Below are 19,662 nucleotides of genomic sequence, written 5' to 3' on the forward strand. Positions count from 1 at the left end.
AACTTTTATAATTATACACTATATTCATAAATGTAATCTGTTGTAGTGATGTTTTGAATTTTAATAAGACGTTCAATTTCCAATGCATAAGTTATTGAATTGACAACGAAGCATGTGATGTAAACGATATGTTTAATATTTTAACAATTGGTTGATATTTTGAATACAATATTGATTTTTTTTCTTGGAGCATATTTTACAAGTCGGTAAATACAGAAAAATATATTCATCAGTTAATAATAATATTTGAATGCATATAATAATGAATACGATTCGAGAATAAAAATATTTGACTTCAAATTGAGTTGTGTCAAAAAATGTCCTAATAATATTAGAAATAATTTATTAAATAATGAGAAATATCATTTGAACTGTTGTTAAAATGAAATAATTCAATCATATACTAAAGCCTAAAGTATTGTTCTACACTAAAAGCATACAAATACAAATACTTTTGAGGATAAACTTTTACTCTAAAAAACGGATCTCACCATGTTAACTTGGTATTTATTATATAAGTATAATAATAATATAAAGTTATTTAAATTTAAAATACTACTGAATTCCAAAAACACCTACACACTTAAATATAGTTACTTTTTATGGAAGCCTCAACTAGCAAAACACAGATCGAATCATTCATTTCAAAGTAAATAATATATTGAATTATTAATTATAATGAAATGTATGATTTCAATAGGTACAAAGAGTGTTTTAATTTATTTTTGATATTTTAATACCTAGTCGAAATGTCATTTAAATAATGTATAACTGAATATAACAACAGAAATAATTATTTGTATAATTTGTTTGTTTGAAATAATTTTTAAAATAAATTTTAATGAGATGAAAAACAATATTCTATATTAAAAAATGATAAATTATTAAATAAATAAAAAGGTGGATAAGTATCTCGTATACAATAATCACTATTCAGTGTTTTTATTCAGTAGATATGAGATAAAAATAATAAGTAATAATATACATATATTTATCTATTCTGAATCATGCAGCTACAGTTTAAGATTTTTTTTGTCTATCATTAAATATTATTATTAAGTCCATTGATCCACTGCACCCGGTCACTTAGTTTCTTTTTTCACTTTTTTTGCTCGTACTACTAACTCTTGGCAAAATACAACAAGGGCGTATCCAAGGGGAGGGGTTCGGTTCCCCCCATTGAAATTTCTACACACTCAACGATTTAATAGTAAATAGTATAATAATAGTATATAGTGTATTTTAATTTTCCATTATTATTTTTCCATTGACATTTAGGACCCCCCCCCATAAAAAATTCCTGGGTACGCTCCTGACATACGATATATATTAATCAACAATTTATTGGTTATAATGATGGAAGAGGAGTTGAGCATAGGTGGTACTAGACCCTCTTGGCAGGGGGGACAGGAAATACTTTAAGTAAAATATTAACATTATTTTGTCTAAATCTTTAGACTAGCAATACTATAAAAAAAGTATTTTATTGATAACTATTTTAACTTATTTCAAATAAGATTATTTTGTAAAATGAATAATACACATACAAATACCTACATTAGGGTGACCATATGTAAAAAAATGTAGGTAAAATGTAAAATGTAGGTCCTACATTTATATTATTTTATCTTATAAAATTTTAAAATAATAACTTAACACAATTTACCTGTGATGGTTCTCATAGGCGGACTCAGAGCAATACATTTGAATGTGCCCTGTAATTTTTTGGTTGTTTTTTCAAAATATAAAGAGGAGGCTATAAATACGTACATGTAGATCGTGTTATGATTTTAATTCTAAAAGTAAAGGCTTCGTTAATGATGTAAAATAACGATTGGTAAAATATACACGTAATTATTATTTCAGACTTATTCTGAACACTTACAATATTACTTACAAAAAACAAAAATTTAATTAATGTGTATGCACATATATTCACAATTGTAATCATTCAATTTTTTTTTCGCATTATTCACATTAGGGTGTGCCAAGGCACAACCGGCACACCTCGTAGAGCCGCCTATGATGGTTCTTGTATGAAAAAGTCGTATAAAGTTTTTATTTTTTTACTTTGGTTTGTGTTCATAATTTTTATTATGATAAATATTATCCAAAAAACTCAAGTGAAATCAAAATATAAAATCATACAAAACGTTTGTGATACAGATAATAATAAAGTAATAATATTGGTTCATGATTTGTCAATGATAAAAATAAATTATAATAATATTGAAAATGTTGACGCAAAAAATCTTATCAGCATATTTACATGAATGGCTCCCACGGTTGTAGATAATAATATTATTACTTACAACCATGCAGACTCTAAATAAGCATGTAATATGAGGGGTTACCAACCAATATTTGAAATGTATAGGGAGAGTAAGAACTCACAGAGGGGGTAGCCGCCTACCTTGCCCCTCCCGTAGTACTGCCTATGGAGTTGAGTAAATCAAAAATAATTTTAAGTCTAATAATAATATACGTGTATATTACAATTATACTTAATGAGAACCAATATTAAAATTAATTTTACCTTTGAAATGACAAAGCATACATTTAAAAATCTTTCGATTAAATTCAACATGATTAAACGTACTACTTATTTTAATTTATTCAAAATTAATAAAAATAAGATAAACAGCACTTAAATTACAACCGTACTTTTTATTATAATTATTATTATTTGATTATTATTATAATCTAATCATATTTTCATTTCCAATACGAAACTGTCTACTACAACTAACAATTTTATAGGCTAACGTATCACCTGAAGTTGAAATAATAAAATTAATACTAAAATCTAATTTCAATAAGAACCATCATCATCTCCTTTCCGACGATGTTTTTAAAATTATAGTTCATTAAAAATAATTTTGAAAAGTCACACATGTGTTTTAAATATTTTTTATACTACCTATATAGCTATTCGATATTTTGGTTAATAACCATCTGGTTCAGCACCTGATTGTTGTATTGAGCCACTGTATTATGCATATAAAAAGTCAAACTCTATTTAGTTTTTATAAAGTCTGTTTTACAATAAAATTGAAAAATTGAAAATATTATTGCTTTAGAAATATTAGTGAATGATTTTTTTATGAATATAAAAACACTCCATTGACTGGTTTTTAATATTACAAATACAGTTTCACATTTAATTATAATGTATACCCGATTTGTCCATTCTTATTAAGTTTAATAACTTTTGTATCAAACCTAATTTAGGAATGTATTGTGCAGGCGCGTACTGGGTCCATTTTCCCTACCGGGAAACTGGATATAATTAGGGCCCACTTAATATAAATACCAATAGAAATGAGTCTCATGTATACCTATCTATAACAATAATCAGGTTGTTTACCCATTTCTTACAGAAAACTATAAAATAATCATAAACCTAAATAATAAACCAAATCTACATTTTGATTTAAATTCTATAAAAATAAATCATCATTATTTTACTGTTTTTGTATATTATTATAGGTGTTGAAAACGTTTGAAGAGCATTCAATCTTCCACGAAATTTTTGAAAAATTCCAAAACCTGCTCCTTTACTCATAGAATCGTCCGCTGTTGAATTATTTTCATCCCAAAAGATAATTTCATTAGCCATTCAAAGTTCTTATTACACTCGTAAGTGCTATGCATTAAAGAAATCGAAATGATAAACACAAAGGTAAACGGTAATCGAAATTAAAACATTACTCTGTAGGTATAACATTTTTATCACACCTGTACCGAAAGTTTGGTTTTTGACCACAGTCGAAGCGTTGGAATATCATATTTATCCGTCCAGCGGGTGGTAAGATGGAAATCCCATAGTGACGGGCGGTAAAGTGGAAATCTCATAAAGTGCGGGGGGGGGGGGAGTGGAAATCCCTATAACACCATGTAGTAAAGTAGAAATTTCCAAGAGCGCTGGCCCAGCACAACCAGAAATTTAAATGTATACCACGGTCCGTACAAAACATAAACTTTCGGTTAAATCTTATACACATATTACAACCTCCTTGCACGACGCATAAATATTTAAACAAATTTCGTTTTCACTGTTCCCACACAAGTGCGTTGGGCGTTACGAATGAATTTGTTTTGCGCGATTTATATAATAATTCAAATTAGAAAATGAGATCGTTCTTGCAAGTGTCACGTCGCCGTTCAAATTATCCCATTTCGTGTTAACCGGAGCACCCAATAACGGTGTCGGAGTGTGATGTTCGAGAATTTTCGATCGGTGTGTTATCGCGATACGATTATCACCGATCCGTGGACGCTATTAATGTCGGGACTTTTTTCCGCTGACACTTTCTCTGCGAACGTTCGACTCGTCGTTTCTTCCGTGCCGCCCTCCGTGTGTATTTTTGATTGCGGCATAGCACGGTGGAGTTGCTATCTTCGGGGACAACTTCGTGTGTGTCACGACTGTTCGAACCGTATAGCTAACCCATGTCCGCAAAATTTTCTTTCGGTTATCGACGTGCGCGGAAAAGCCAGTTATTGTAAATCGAGACCGACGGCGGCGGTGATCAACAAATTCTTCTGCCGGTTGTGGCGTTCGTCCCACGTGTAAACACGGTTGCGTGGGCATAACCACTCGAACGCCAAGGTATATATGTCATATTTGTTAAAATATTATATTTATTTTTATATGATTTATCTTGTTATATCATTACAACGCGTTTGGAGCATATGTTATTTTTTGCTATTTTTAGATTTATCATATTTATTATTATTTTTTTTGTTAATATTAATGTGGCGCTTTTGGCCCGTTTATACCAGCATTTGTTATAATTTCATTAGTTATCCTTGTTAAGTGTTCTTTTTTATTGCAAACGACGCGAGTAGGTCACACAATCGAACCAGTGATGGTTTGACTGCGAAGCGCGCAAACAAGCATAAATACGAAAGATGACAATCAGTACAATAGTTGTTGTGAACCATTAATTTCACCATACATAGAAAATGCTGTTTTACTTAATATATTGCCTGAAAAATCAAAAGAAAGATATATAATGGATTATGAAAAACTTTTAAAATTGAGAAAAATAAATAAAACCAAATCTTTGTTGGGAAATGTGTTTCTTACAAATTTTAACAAATTATCTACAGAAATTAAACCGTCAACTCTATGGTCTATTTATTCAATGCTTAAAAGCATGAAAAATATGAAACATAATATTAACGTTGGTACTTATTTAAAATTGCAAGTTTTTTTAAAGAGAAAATCGAGTGGGTTAAAAATAAAAATTCCAAAGTTTTTACTTCTACCTATATAAAAAATTCATTGACGAAGCTCCTTCGTATATATTATAAATATTCAATATTTAATAAAAATGTATGTGAGATAAAATTGTTTTGTATATATTGGCTATTTATTCTCCGTTCATTTATTACGATATATGTAATATTCATTGGTAAAATATATATTAAACTTCTCTACTCAAAAACAAATTGTTCACGATCATTTACTATTAAAGGGAAGTTATATGATATTTTTAAGGATTTATTATGGATTTATGACTCACAAATGTAACGTCAGATAGATTTTTTTTAGTTATAAAAATGGTTAATGCATCAAGCAGGTTATTGGGGAAAAAAAAATTGGAAATATGCCTAAAGAAATTGCAAGATATTTAAATTTACTGTATTCCCGAACTGATACAAGTCATTATTTCGGCCGATCTTCAGCAACATTAGTTACCGATTCTGCTGGTGATGTTGCAATTAGTGATGGGAATAATCAAATGAAATAATCGAATAATTTGATTATTTGAAATAATCAAATCATTCAATTATTATTTTTCGATCATCAAAATAATCAAATGATTTTAACAATCGAAATAATAGTAACATACATATTTACCAAAAGCAAATCAATTAAATTATTCGAAAAATTGCATGTTTTACTCATTTCCCATTGGGTACTAAATTAAGAAGTCGACTGTCCATCAGTATTGTGTTGTAATTGTTAAAGCACGCACGTTACACACTACCTGATTTGTTCGGGCCGACAGGATACCTGACCAAATCAGATGTTGCGTTCACACAGTACGACCACCACACGATTTAGTCAGTCTTAACACCGTTATTAAACTGGAAGTAGGTACTAGGTACACACACGTGTTATCACATTACCTCAATAAACCAACTAAAATCCGCCCGACAGTGCTACATACTATATGATTTGGTCGGTCGGTCGGACGATCAGATGGTATGGCCACCTAACAAGACCCGACAGGATTAAAGTCAGACGACACGTCTACACACGACCTGATATGACGTCTGATCTGACCAAATTATCCTGTCGGCCCGACCAAATCAGGTAGTGTGTAACGCGCTTAAAAATAATAAAATTATTGAATTGAAACTGAAACTACAGGTACCTATTTGGTAAGGAGCCCAGGTCTTATAATTTTCGAGAGGGCTTATCGGAATTTTTCTGGTATTTCGGTGGGTCAATACGCGCCTGGTTGCTGGTGATTGCTGTGTTATGTTTTATATATTAGGCTAATTAGAAGATTCATTTGATAAAATTGTTAGTGTTATTAGTGTTGTTCGTGTTAAAATTAATTAGTGGTAGAAAACGTTGTAAATTAATTTCTACTTAAGTGACTGTTAGTGATGGGTCGAACTGTTCGAATCTCGAACCGAACCGAACCGAACCTTTGATGTTCGGTTTGGTTCGAAATTCGAACTCGACATGAAAAAAAATCGAACCGAACTATCAAGCATCTTTTACTGTTCGAAAATCGAACTTGTAAATATTTGTCGAACCAGACTTACCGGCCACGATAGTTCGAAAACCAAATATATTTGTACAATTCTTCAAAAGTTATATTTGAAAAGTAAAAATTAATTATTTAGAAACAATTAGACTATTGGCGATAGAAAGCGATAATCTGTAAAGGGCACGTAATGCATTATTTATTATAATAATAATGTTATTTTTCCAGTCGCATGTTACACATTCACCGTCCAAAACATTAATAAGTTGTTTATCGCTAATAGAGGCAGTGTATCTACATTGATAAATTAGCTATTTTTGTTTTTATCATATTTATTATAGAGCTTAAAATCTATTTTGGGTAAATCCATGGTAATATTCCAATACCGCGACTATGCTATTAAAATAAAAACATGTTTACATCTTACGTCTTGCATTATAAATTCTACTTATCATTCTATATTTGTGAATTATAGTTACTATTACTATTTTTTTTATATATTATTAAAATGTACTGATTGTATTGTCATATTACATTCAATACTCAATGAATATTTTATAAGCTACAAGACAACACGAGAGAGCACAATACTGGTTTTGAAAAATAATAATAATAATTAAAAATTTTCTAAAATTTAAATGTTTTGTAAATAATATAATTACTTAGACTTAAAAGTTAAAATGTAGCATAGGTAATAGGAAAACTTAAAATACAAAAGTAATTAATAATTATGGTTGATTTAATATGTAGGTAGGTACAATGTACATGATAAAAAGTATTGAGTTCGAGTTCGAGTTTGACTTAAAATCATAGTAGGTTCGGTTCGGTTCGATTTAATAAATCAGGGTTCGACCCATTACTAGTAACTGTATAAAATAATAATTAAAGTCATTGATATATGGTACGTATGGTATATGATTTTTCTGAGAACTATTGATTGAAATCCTTAAATTTTGTTTTGATGGCATTTTTTATTGGATCTCTATAGTTATTACATTCCGTTCACTACTTTGCATGTATCATATGGCTAATTTTATTCCATACAATTTTCATTAAGTGAGCTTAAGTTTCTGGTTTAAATAAGAATTTAATTATGGTCTTTTATGTCTTATGAACATACAAGCTAAGAGACACGACGATCAAGAAGTAAACTTTATACTATTTGCCTTGGTGATTGGTTGGAGTTCAATTATTCGGCGAATTCGAATCGCGTCCGTCAATGATATTTTGCCCGAGTTCCATCCGTGGTTTTGTCATGACACATCCAAGTTGCGCCCTTAGTTTTCTCGCGACAATTACGAATTATGTCCATTGGTTTTTCAACAACTGAGAATGATGTTAGGTGATAAACTCGTAGATAATCTCATTTGTCGATATGTTATCTGTAAATACCACCTTACAATTTATTGTTGGAAATTAATTTTGTTCATGTTAGTATTAGTCACATTTCAACATTCCATTTGTTCGACAAATCATCATAGTTTTATATATTTTTATTTATATTTATTTAACTTTGCAACGGAAAATCTTGAAATAATTAAAATTTTTAGTGAAAAAAATATTATATTTTATGCTTACACGAACAAAATTAATTTCCGACAATAATTTGGTAAGATTTTATTTACATATATTGTATTACATTGCATAAAATATAATACCAAATATAATTTATGCAGACTTCGAACAAGTTATACACTCTAATAGCTAATAGTTTCAGATATTTGTTATACGTAAAGGCTGTAGATTTCACCTAGAACAATCAATCTAGAGAAAAATTCAGTCTTGGTTTGTCTACAGTTTTTAAAAATAAAACTGACATGGGAACATTTTTTAAATTATTCTTTAGTTTTTTATTTTTAAAACTCAATGAGGTTAATAACTATTTTTATGAAGACCTAATGACTATAAAATATATATATATATATACAATTATAATTTTTAACCACTACACTATATAAATGACAGTCACTACATTTTAGAACTATAAATAATTAATAATGTATAATTACAATTTTAATCACACCATTTATACCAGAGGTGACCAAACTTTTTTCGGCCACGATCTACTTGGAAAATTTTTTTTATTAATAATTAATTATAATTATTAAGAAACATACTTGCTTAAAGTGTATATAAACATACATAAAGTATTATATTATATTATAAACTAATTACTAATTACTAAAAATAATATAATCATTTCTAAAATCTAAATACTTAATTCTAAATAACATATCAATATTTATTTTGTTTATCTGGACATTGTTGAAGTGCACGGCCTAGAAATAAATTCTAACATGATCGACTGTGAAATCGTTCACTATCGACCGTTTGACCACCCCTGATTTATACAAATGACAATCCTCATTGTGTAAAAGTGGGAAGAAAAATTTATACATTATTAACCAGTACGCGACTCGTATATTTCGCGAGAAAATCACGGACGCAACTCGGATATCACAATGTATATCTTCGTATTTTGGTACGCAATTCGTATACAGCCAAATTATTGTTTTAGGTTACTTGAAGAGATATTCTGTGACAGTGTCAAATTTAGTATAAAGGGATTTGCACTCATTAAGTTTGACTCTTCATTTTGCAAATCAATTTAACATTAATTTAAGGCAATCTGAAGGTTTTCAGATGAAATTATTGTTGGGTTACTAAGAATTCAAATACAACTTTATCCTTGGAATAGTTATCGTCTATCTAATAAGTTGGTCAAATGTTTAAAATATTATGTATTATGTAAAAAGGAGTATTTGTTCGGACCAATCATAATTTTTGAATGGTTTCCAATTTCTGATGGTTTTCCTTTGGGAAGGAACTAGTTTAGTGACATTTTGAAGTTTAAAATATTTTTCTATGGATAAACACAATACCTTGCTGTTAAACATGTTTCCATTGCAATTTTATTATTTCTTAACTTTCAACCATGACCAATGTTCTATGTTGTCTTGAAATATCACATATGTATTCCAGTCATTTGAAAAAGGCATTTAATATGTGACTAAAAAAGAATAAAGACATATTTTTAAGTTTCGTTCTATAAATACATAAACATATTTTGGTACGAGTTAAAAATGTTATCGAACTAAGTGCAAGTTTCAAATATATATAACTTATGAATATTATAAATTAATATTATTTTACCTTAAATATCTATTATCTACGTGCGTTTATCAGTATAAATGCATTTTGTTATGACGGAGATTGTAGCAAACAGTAATACATAACAGTGTACCATAATACTGATACAAATATGAATAATTGAAGCATAAATAAAAATTTAATTGAATCATAGTACAAATATTTAAATGTACAAAATTATCACTTTTGATTCTGCCAAATTACTTCAGTAAAGCGGGTTTAAATAATACATTAATACTGCATTATAGAAGGATCATTATTGACTTGCAAATATTTTTTTGTTCAAGTGAGGTTTTACTAGTAAATAAATCAATAGTATATTATAATTATGTTGTCCTTTTGTTGGTGGTATTGAGACTTCATATCGCAACATATTATATATTTGTAAGTTTAATATGTGTTAAGAAATGTATTCTTGAAAATTCCAAATGATTTCATTACTTTAAAGACGGAGATAATTAATTTTCTAAGAAATTAATGAATTTAAAATAATTGCATAAATTTGTTTTATTTTTAATTTTTAATTATTATTTATGAGTATTCAAAACAATTTCCTTCACAGATATTGATTAATTTTCGATAATATTCTTGTATCGAATTATTTATAAACTTTGACATTGTTAAGAACAAATTATCTTCACTATCTATCGAGGTTGGTAAATATAACAGTTAATATTATTTAACAACAGAAATAAAAGTCTAATTACAAAATATAACATGACATTAAGGTAAAATAATTTAAATTACAAATAAGGAAATTGTATATGATTATTTACATAAGAGCAAGGTGGAACCTAATATGATTTGGTTATAAAAAGTAATTATCGAAAACAGAAATTTGCATATGAATTCAAGTAATTTCCAAGGGGTGTATATTTTAGATAGAGAGAGTTAATGACTTTACAGATAACCTATTCCTCCTAATCACGTCAATTTGTAAACTTTACAAGGAATATAATTAACCATGATTTAAATTTATATTTAAAAAATATGATTACATAAAACAATTTGTAATTCACTAATTGAAGAAAAACCAAAGTATAGTTTTTGTTTTTTAACTTTGTGAACGTAAATTTAAAGTGTTTAAAAAATAAAATATCTTTAATTACAATTGCAAAACAAATTACTATTTTTCCGATGTCTTTCCAACAGCTGCGTGATCTTGTTATAATCTCGTGTCATACAATTTTCATCATATTAGAGCATAACATAGGTTTATTATCCTTAATTAAATAAAAGCAACGCTATCTGGACGATTCTAACCTACAAATGGTATCAAAAATGTTATTAAATTAAGTCATTTATCCTTCTCCTCTGCCCTCACAATATACATATAACAGTGTAATTAGTGGTATCCGATACAGAAAAATTCAATGTTCATCCAAAATTATCATAATAACATATTTTTACTTAAGCTGTCATAGTGTTACTAGAAACTAACAAAATATATCCATACTTTTTTTTTTATTTAAATTTCATGAATGCCAAAATTTTGAATGCCAAAAACTACCATTCAAATGTGTTATACAAATAGGTAGGTATTAGGTAAGTTCTAGGACAACTCATTTTAGAAATCATTAAAATTTTCAATTTCTATAATGAAATGAAATTAATTATAAAAATTCGTTAAACCAATTGAATATAAAAAAAGTTAAAATTTAATTATTAATTATTACGAGTATATCTGTAAATGTAAATAGTAAGTAAATGTAAATGTAAATATTATATTTTTGGCATAAATTTATATTATAATTACTGTCAACATTTCGACAGTAATGTGTTGCTAAAATAAAAAACATATTTTCAGAAACTATGCATAGAATAAGAAAGCATTATTTCTTATAGTAAAATTCTGCATATTTTTTTTTTCATTTTTATATGATTTAATAAAGTTATAATTAGTTTAAATTGTAAACCCATATGTATTTATGTAAAAAAATATTTTTATTTGAGTATTTTATTAATTATTAATTTTTTCAAAAGCCATGGGTATATATACATATAATTTAATCACATGTATTTAAATTTATTTGAAAAATAAATAAATTATGAATTCGTGAGCATACTATTATAAAAATTCAATTTTTGTAGATTTTTATTTATAAAAAATGTTAATTTTGTGTTATAAAATAGTTTCACGTAGTTCACACCAGTTGCGTTATATATATATACTCGTATATACTTTGAGGTGGAATGATATATTTTGTTCATAAGATTTATCGCATTATTAAGAAACCTATTTTGAGCGTAATTCAGTTCACCCGAAAATGGACAAGGTTTTATTAAACTCGTGGGTCAGCTGATATTTCTTCCTACCGGTATTTTCTTTTTTTATCATTATTTTCTCAAAATTATAAATAGAAAATTGAAAATAATACGTTTAAAATAAAGTTTCTATACAATATTCAGTTCTAATTGAATAATTTTATTGAAATCTTTGACCTTTCATATAATCCTTAAAGAGATGATAAAAAAAAAAAAAAACATTTAATATAATATCTAAGAAAATTAACTGCTACCTCATTTTGTATGATAACTTAAATTACCCAAATAATGAAATAAAAAAACAATAAAACCAATAATAAAATCAAAAAATGGCAAAGTATTGGTCTTGTTGAATCGTACCTATTTTTTTTTCAATTTAATTTAAAAAATATAATGCAACAGTTCAACATAAGTTATCATGTACACTGTACTTTATAGGTAAATATAGTATGCTTCATACTATAAGAAAAAGTTAGTTCTTAAGGTTTTGCATTTTTATTAATTTATACTTACATGTTTGAACGCCACTCTCAAAATCATTGATTTATGTTTATCACTATTTTAGATAAAACAAACACAATTCATTTGAAAGCTATTACATATCATTATACATTATTTCATTATTTATTGAAGATTTACATTGATTTATATATAACAATCATTACAGCAGTTTTCAACTAAAAGCATAAAATCCGGACGGGATTTTTTTTTAAACCATATAACTTAAAAGTTTCGGAAAACTCAAGTTTTATACTGAATTTTCAGTTTATTTTGCTATACAAAAACAAAGTAACATAAACACTAAAGAAAAAGCCAATTCTTAAAATACCACGTGCACTATATATACTTTTTGTCCTTACCTTAATTATTTATTATTTATTATTTATTAAAGTTCCTCCAATTTATCTTGGTAGTTTAAATGACTATTAAAAGATAACTCAAGAAAATTATTCTTTTATGTATGCAAAGTATAAATCTCTTAGATCAAGAGATTAGATGGATTTTTATGTGATATGGTGAAGAAATTATTAATTATTTTTAAAATGCTTTCTTATTTATTTGCTATGAATTAAGTTTATTGTTATATAAGATACTATTTCTAACAATATCTTAAATAACATTTATTAGCAAAAGATGTATTACATTATTTCCAACAATAACCTGTATTAAATTAAACATAATATTCGTTTACACTTTTAGTTTTTCGAAGGAAATCCATTGGACTGAGATAGAAAACATTTTTAATTTAAAGTATTTAAGACCTACTCTATTGTTTTCTGAACAAATATTTTTATTTCGTCGATATCCGTATATAGATTGAAAAACAAATACATAGTTTTTCTGTTTTTGAAATTTTTCGTGATTATAAATGTGAGACTTTATTTTTTTTTTTTATTGTTAAGATATTTCCAGTAAAATCTTTGCTGTTCATTAAATATGTTTTGTTTTAAGTGAAATAATTTTCATACAAAAATAAGAATTTCTAACTGCGTATTGTTTTGCACTAGAACGAACTTATTATTTATACTAAAAACTATACTACTTAACAATAGGTAATGCAATAATGAATAGTTGTATAATTTATGCCGAAAAACTTTGGCGAAATTGTAGGACATAAATGCCAAGATAACGCGTGTAATAAAGTAATCATGCAAATGATTTACCATATTGGCACGTCGTGATCGTTCGTTTCTGATTAGCTTGTATTGCTTCAAGTACGTTTCTCAAATAAAAATGTTTCAATCATAACCGAAATTATATATAATTTTGGTTGTAATTAAAATGTTCGAACATTCACCAATGAACATTTCAAATTGTTTAAATAAAAAAATTAAAATCACTTAATTCAAAAAAACGTCAAAAGTAACAATGCTGTAGGATATTGAATATTAAGAATTAGTTTTACAATTGTATAGTCATGATAAATAGTGTACATTGTATATTCATTGATAGTTCTAAATTATTTAAATACGTTGTAGTGATGAACGCTTGTATTGTTTTTTTTTTTGTTTTTAAATAATCAACTACGGTTTTGAATGAACCTCTATACATTGTTACGTTACAGAATGATTCAAATGTTTTAATGTAAAAGTAGTTTACAATAACAGATTCTTCAAACATCGCATTTATTTTAAAGATAGGATTTGAAAAATCTCACGTGGCACAAGCGATCTTAATGCAATTGTATTTTCGAATGCTATTGAACAATATAAATCATCGTGCACTATTACAATTTACGGGTTGAATGAAGTTAAAGTTTATTGAAACCCGTGTGTCAAATGTTTTTTATTTGAATACAATATTATTCTAGAATTTATTTTTAGGTTTGATCAAGTACGAGTCACATTGTTCAATATCACTGCAGAAGAATTTTCAGTGTACCGTCATTCGAACATTACTATTAATTAAAGATCACATTGTATCTCGTTCGTGTCATTTAAGATTTTAAAACGTTCATTGTCGTTTGTTCGACGGAATCGCACAAATACGACCACGTTTCGGACGGACGACGAAATAAAACGCAGTCGGACGCGCACGTTTCTGGCGCGCACCTGCACACAAGTATGTGGTGCACTCGAAAGCGTTGTTAGTCAGAAAATAGTTTATGCATAATCTAACAATAAAGGCACACCAAGGTTGGTCGAAAATTAATTAAGTATTATTAATTCAATCCGGCACTTATTAATTATATCGAACCGTGGCTGAATCATTAAACGGAGGTAAGTCGACAAGTCGGATCCCAAGTCGATGACGTACTCAGACTTGCCGGGTCAAATAGCAGCAACCCGGGGTCTTTTATGCACATTTACGCGACGACGAGTTCTGTGGCGATGTGCGCGCGCCGCGGCGCCACCGGCAAACCTGCGTTCGTCTTGTGCGTGGGGCCGTGGGGTCTATCAGCAGGTCTCGCCGACAGCGATAATATTTATTGAGCTAAATACGTTTCCCGTACACTGTTACCGCGGCGACGATGATTATTATTCCCGTCGCGGTAATAAAACGTGTTTTATCACACGTATAATATTCACATACTTCGCGAACGAACGGCCATAATAAAGCGTTAATGATTTTATTACGGCGTGCACCAGAAGCCGGCGACCCGCGGTTCTTTAGCGTGACCTTGACATCGAGATTTTTTTTTCGCGGTAGACGATTGTAACGTAAGCAATTGAATAGAAACGAAATTGCTCGGTTTGCTTTTTCCCAACTTCCTTATTAGCGGAACAGGGACTTCGAATGAATTGAATTAAGAGAGTAGGTAGTAAATGACGATTAAAAAAAAAAAAGAAGGTTGTTCGTTCATGTGGTTCATTAAACATAGCGGTTGGTACATTTTTAGAAAAACAAATTTTCTCGACGAAAAGTTGCCGACCTAAGCTATATACTAAAACTTGCCATAAGTTCTGTCACACGTTTGAACTGGAATAACTCGAAAAGTAATGATCGTATCAAAACGTTATTTAAACCATCAAAAAGCTGATAAAATTTTCTTTCAGAACATATACTATTTATTCAAAATGGCCCCTTCCAACTTTGTAACACAGCTTCAGACGTTTTGGCCAGTCATCAATCGCTTTACGAATAACTTCAAGTGACATTTTCTTCGCTTCGTTGACAATACTTCTCTTCAAAGTGTCCACATTATGATGACCGCGACAACATACAGCCTCCTCTAATACACTCCACAACTCGTGGTAATAATTGAAAAATAATCATATATATATATATATATATAGGTTATACGACGTATTGAGTAATTTTTTAATTTTTTTCAGGCTTGCGTATAATCGTTTTCTAATTATCAGATAAAGTTTAATGCCAACCACTTTATACTCATATATATACACCAATCAATTTATTATAAAAGTATATATTATGACGCATACTGTAGTACTAACACTTTCAGCGTTTTCAGTTCGTTTGACTTGGAATATACGCTATAAGTATTCTTTCGCTCGAAAGCACAAAACACCGTGTTTGAAACTTTTTGCCACACAGACTTACCTGCCCCTTTACTTCTATTATATAATTGTATAAATATTGAAAGTTAAGATCCTCCGTTACATTATGTACAATACGAATTCGACTATTTTCCATTATTTTTAATGATCATCATACCTTGTAATTTTAAACATTCGTATTTACCCATATTATTTTTTGTAACCTTATAATAATATAATTGCAAAGTTGATACTGTATAAATTTATCAAATAATAATTAAAAATACCCAACAGATGTAAAAGTACAAATGTCTAATTTACCGTTCGCTTTAGATGTTATTTGAAGATAGTAAAATTTGCTTTTACTTTATGTTTTACTTGAATGTTCTTTGTTTTGTTCAGATTGAATTAACTAGTGTAGGTAGTTAAAAACTTTGATTAAAAGTTATCAACAATCTTCATACTCCAAAAGAATTTATAACTGTAATAAGTTTTTATAAGTTGTGCAATAATTTATTTTAATTGAATTGCAGAACTTGAATAAACTTATGGTAAACTTATAGTTTGTCTGTTATTTGTTAAATGTAACTGCTATACAATACATGTTAAACAAAATATGACATGTATTTTTAAATTCATATTTTTATAACCTTTATAAATTTATATTTTTTCAGTGCGGAATATCATAATTTATAAATATAACCGATATTAATAATCTATATAAGCTATTATAGCTAGATGTATGATAAACAATGTAATAATAATACTTTTATTTAAGTACCTTTAACTTATAAGCTATAATCTATATTAATTATCAAATAAATTTTATAAATTATGATCGAGACAGTTATATATATTTTCTAGGGAATGCAATAATATATGCATTTTCGTTCCTAAAAAGTTTTTCTAATAAACTGAAAGCATGCTTCATTAAATTATTATCCTCTATATTACTGAAACAAACTCCGTGTCGTTGATACTAATACTATATGACTACGTACCTACATAAGCCCAAGAGTACTTAATCTATACATTTCAACTAGTTTTATGACAAATATAATTCATTTTGAATATATATATATACGAAGTTCCTGGAGAGTTTTCAAAGCGCGACAATGATCGTTCGAGCGGGTTATGGATAAATACAATTTCATTTCAAATTTGAATGTGAATATTTAATGAGTTATTGAGCTATCGACTTTCGAGTGAACATCAAATGAATATAATAAATATTATTCGCTGATTGAGTACTGATAGAATTTTTATGGTTTTTTACTGCTATTTAAATAAAACAAATTTGTCCTAAAAAGTTTTTCCAGCAGTATATATATGAATTTCTGTGTTAAGTACGATACAATACTAATATTTTAAATGAAAAAGAAGAAAATTCATCTTCGACCTTTTTGGTTTGAAAACAAAATATTTTAAGGCAACAAAAAAAAAATAAATAAAATAAAACTATCTCATTTTTATAAGTAAATATATACGTGTTAAGATAGCTGCAGGTAACACACATATAAATCGGACCAAGGGACTTAACTATTATAGAGTAGGTATATGCCAAATCAGCCAAAATTAGCGAAACAATTTTTATCCATGAAATTGTGTCCACATTATTTAATTATAATAAAAAACTTAATATAAATTCTTTACATCTTTAAGTGAATATTAGCTGTCCACAGAAAAAAACGAAAAATCATTAAAAATATTCAAATGTTACTCTTAATTTAATGAAGATGTTGAATATGTTTTTTAGTTTTAATAGCTAATACGATAGCTAAATTTATATTGAGTATACATTTTACTTCATGGTATATAGTGTATAGTAAAAAAAAACCTATTTAAAACCTGTACTTAATGCTGTTCAATTGAAATAAATTACATCCGAATTAAAAGATATGGGAATAATATTTTTGTCGTATGAAGATTATTTTTTCGAAAGATCATTCGAGTCTTGCGATGTACAAAGACATTTTAATTCATCACCATTAAGATGTCCACAGATATTTCCACTTTTGTTTTTTCTCCGTAAATATTATTTTTTATCCATAATAATACTTAATATTCCGGAAAATATTTATTAAAACTAATTATATATCGATAAACGAAAAATTATTTTTTTTTTTTTGGTAAAAATCAACTTATTTTTCACGATTTAAAATATGTTTATTGTATAACTATAAGAAGTATTACATTGTAATGCAAATATTTACACTCATTAAAGTGAACGTCGGCCACACTTTGAACATATTATATACACTCTATATTTTATGAAAATACAATCTGGAATCGTTTCAAAAATATCAGCACATCATTGAAGATACAGATACAAACGAAAAACGAAAATGTATGTTATATTATATCCATCCAAAAAGCTTTAATTAGTTATTTATATGTACGCGCAAATACAATTATTAATATCATATAATATACATTTACCGTAGTATATACTACACTACAATATGGTTTTAAATCACTAACATTTTTCATTTACGCATGCATAGAAACTTTTGAATAATTTTAACATTACAGTATGGAAATTAAAGCAATAAAGCATAACAGATTTGCAGCATAAAATAATATTAATTTAACAATATGTGGATGAATTGTCTGACCTATATTTGGATGTTATATGTGCATAACGTACAAGTACGAACCTGCCATAGTTGTATTTATTTTATATTTTATTTTGTTGTTTACACTAGCAGTGAACAGTTATTAGTTTTATTTACTCTAATTTTTTAAGTAAAAATTAACTAATGCTATTTTCTGAATTTTGAAATTCGATAATATTTAGCAGGTTTAGCAGTGATAAAAGTTTATATCGGATAGTACTTCGTTTCTACAACTTATTAAATGATCGATAGAAGTAAATAAACTATACATCGTTATACATCGTTGATGTTTTTTTCTAAGAAAATCGTACTATATAATAATTGCTTTCTTATAACCGTAGTTAATACACTTAATGCGTATTATAGGTCAGTGGTCAAAAGTTCGAATAACATTTATCTCAAACTGAAATTATTAATTCAGACGTGTATTATTAAAACACATTACACATTTATTTTGTTTTAGATAAGCAGCATATTTAATTTTATTCTAAGAAGCATATTTTATTATTGTGTTCTTATTAATACATCGGTTATTCGTACGTAATTACATGACTTTGAAAAAAAAAATCTAAAAAAAACGTACACGCTTATGAATAAATAAAAGGCGCTTATTTAATTTTCATTGACTAAAATTGCTCATGTTATTTGAAAACCAACGAGTTAAAATTAAATGTTTCATTTTAAACGTGTTCGGAAAATTGAAGACTATAGTCGCTATAACGATACCTTAGTATAATATTAATATAATAAAACGAATACGAATACGAGGTTTTGTATACAACGGTCGTAATAAAATAAACGCAATGACATTAAATTGACGACGGTATTCCGGGACAATAGTCAATATTCTTTCTCTGCAAACGACCACATTGATTACAATATTGTTCATCGTAGTGTTTAAAATTTATTTACTTTACATATCCGGCCCACTATGTATATGGGTAGCATTTCAAATCCAAT

General features: G+C 27.8%; 1 long non-coding RNA gene across 1 annotated transcript; it reads left to right on the top strand.

Annotated features, from left to right (window-relative positions):
- Positions 1–14,476: 14,476 nt before the first annotated feature.
- Positions 14,477–16,286, top strand: LOC112685629. The gene is made up of 3 exons (XR_003148820.1): positions 14,477–15,583; positions 15,644–15,841; positions 15,923–16,286. It is a non-coding gene; the product is annotated as an uncharacterized LOC112685629 (long non-coding RNA).
- The last annotated feature ends 3,376 nt before the right edge of the window (positions 16,287–19,662 follow it).

Source organism: Sipha flava, unplaced genomic scaffold (genome assembly GCF_003268045.1).
Source record: "Sipha flava isolate LNK unplaced genomic scaffold, YSA_version1 284_pilon_pilon, whole genome shotgun sequence".
Classification (NCBI taxonomy): Eukaryota; Metazoa; Arthropoda; class Insecta; order Hemiptera; family Aphididae; genus Sipha; species Sipha flava.